The sequence below is a fragment of the Centroberyx affinis genome, unplaced genomic scaffold (assembly GCF_046629955.1).
Source record: "Centroberyx affinis isolate AG114_WGS23_722 - 3 ecotype Tasmania unplaced genomic scaffold, CSIRO-AGI_Caff_v1 ptg007670l_1, whole genome shotgun sequence".
NCBI lineage: Eukaryota > Metazoa > Chordata > Actinopteri > Beryciformes > Berycidae > Centroberyx > Centroberyx affinis.
Window position 1 is genome coordinate 1 of NW_027283868.1, and position 2,500 is coordinate 2,500.

General features: G+C 37.9%; 1 protein-coding gene across 1 annotated transcript in view; it reads right to left on the minus strand.

Annotated features, from left to right (window-relative positions):
* Positions 1 to 1,022: 1,022 nt before the first annotated feature.
* LOC139639765 (phospholipid-transporting ATPase IC-like) overlaps positions 1,023 to 2,500 on the minus strand; it is an 11,042-nt gene continuing 9,564 nt past the window's right edge. The window contains exon 5 of the mRNA XM_071513914.1: positions 1,023 to 2,500. This exon is cut by the window's right edge and continues 951 nt beyond it. The gene's annotated coding sequence lies outside the window, so the exon portion shown is untranslated.

Consider the following 2,500-nt stretch of genomic DNA (forward strand, 5'->3'; position numbering starts at 1 on the left):
TTAAACTAATACACTTTTTAAACTAGTAAACCTGTTAAACTATACATTTGGTAAACTAGTAAACTTGTTAAACTAATACACTTTTTAAACTAGTAAACTTGTGAACTAATAAATTTGTTAAACTAATAAATTTGCTACCTGCCTCTTCCCTTGTCATTGTGGGACATGTGACCTTCAGCAGGAGAAAGACCTGTCAAAGTGAGACTGGTAACTGGTGACACTTCTCTGTAGGTACGGTTAGCTTAGCTGTTAGCATTTATCCTTCCATTTGTCCGTTGTAGGCCTTTGTAGTGCAGTGGCTTTGCTGTGTGGTATTTGCTCATGTGTTGTGGTTTCTGTCGCCCTCTAGTGGTCAGAAAAAATAGCTTATTGCAGCTTTAGATGTGCCTGCCCCCTTTTAAGTGAGTTTAAATTCCAAAAAACATACCTAAGGAAAATAACAAAAAACAAACAACAAAAAAATAATAAAAGTCAAGGGCACAAGACCGTAAACATACATTTTTTTTTTTTTTTTTTTTAGGAAGGAATGAACTACTCACTCTGTGCAGCATTTCTCTCCTTGGTGTTGTTACTAAATTAATTCAAGCAAATTAGAAATGTGTTTTGAAAATCTTGATGCAAGGAAAAATTGAAAATGTAAATTGGAGGAAAGTGTGGCTATTATATTATAGAATCTGTACACCAAATAAGCAATGTCTTCATGTGCACTTTTCTTGTCTTAACATTTACCCTACAAGTAATTTCATTTCAGTTACCAGAGACTGATGCTAGTCCTGTAACACTGAAATGGGTTTTGTGTCACTTATTCTGGGATTGTAATATTGTTGCAAAATTCTGGGATGATTTGACCACCATACTTCCACCGTCGTCATAGTAACAGGTCATGTGACTCCCCACCTCTGATTAGATGTCAGTATTTACACAGATTTTGGTTTGGGGTTTAGTTCCTCTTTAATTGAAAATCAATGAAAACAGTTGATCACAAAAAAAAAAAAAAAAAAATCAATGAATCAAAGGTGCGATTTCAGATTGCTAAACGCGCTCATGGCTTTTATTAACAACCACATAATAAGAAAGAGAGCATCACATGACAGGAGGCCGGACTGCAGCTGGAACAAACCATCACAGCATCCTGACTACTGGCTTCATTCAATCAATAATAAAAGACACTTATCTGCGTAACACTAGCAGGACGGGATACAGTAACAGTCGGAACGGGAATGTGTCATTTGGCGTAGTACTGTTCACCAGATAAAGTAAAAGCTGATTATTATACAACTGGAGAAAAAACAAAAAAAAGCTTCTTTGGGATTGGTGTAAACAACCAATTAAACTTAAAAACAATGACACACACACACACACAGAAAAATCCTCGTTATTTTTGTACAGCTACTTCCATGCATCTGAAATTAAAAGAACAACAAAAAAAACAAAAACGGAGACATCCCTGTCAAATGAAGTTAAACCAAGCGCTCCTTATTCTGATTTTTCCCCTCCTATTAGAGGAACTACTTAGGGAGCGCTTGACTTAACTTCCTGTGCATTGGAAAAGCTGGAAAAAACAGAGACATCGCTGTCGAATGAAGATAAACCAAGCGCTCCTTGTGGGTTCCGTCAGAGTGTGTGTCCAACAGCGTACAGAGGTTACAGCACCATCGGAAAAACAGAGCAGTGACGTATAGAAAAAACATTAAGATCCAGCATTGAGCAGAGCTTAAGGCTGAAAATAAAGGTGAAATCCCTTAAATTTATGATTACAACACCCACCTGTAAGTACACTTGGGACAGCTGATACGGCAGAAGAGATAAAAGATTACTATTCACAATATATTAAATTAAGACACGATAACATCCATCTCCCTTGCATAGCCTGGCATAGTAACATTCCACCATTATTCATATTAAAACATTAAAAAGAGAAACCTCGACATGTTCAGTTTTAGACCGTCATCTTCACTCTCCAGGCGCTTTGTCACACAGTGTTGGCAAGTCAACTTTGCTCGAGTCCCGAGTCAGTCTCAAGTCTTGAGGCACAAGTCTCAAGTCAAGTCTCAAGTCTAAATGTAGATACCAAGTTAAGTCCATGTCATTAATGTCAAGTCTCAAGTCTAAATGTAGAACAGCAAGTCAAGTCAGAACAAATCAAAGAGTCCAGTATCAATTTAATATGGACTTTTCAATGCAATATGGTTTCAAGTCATTGAGTCATCAAAGTACAAGTCAAAGTCAAGTCCCAAGTCACCAGAACCCAAGTAAAAATCAAGTTGCAAGTCAAGTCAAGTCTCGAGTCTTCTCTTCATGCATCAAGTCAAGTCTCAAGCAACTCAAACTGTGACTCGAGTCCAGGTCATGTGACTCGAGTCCAGGTCATGTGACTCGAGTCCAGGTCATGTGACTCGAGTCCAGGTCATGTGACTCGAGTCCCCAGCTCTTGAGTGTAGCTAACGGACAAATGAAGGAACTTTTTGTTTTGTTTTGTAACTGATAATGTTTCAAGTGC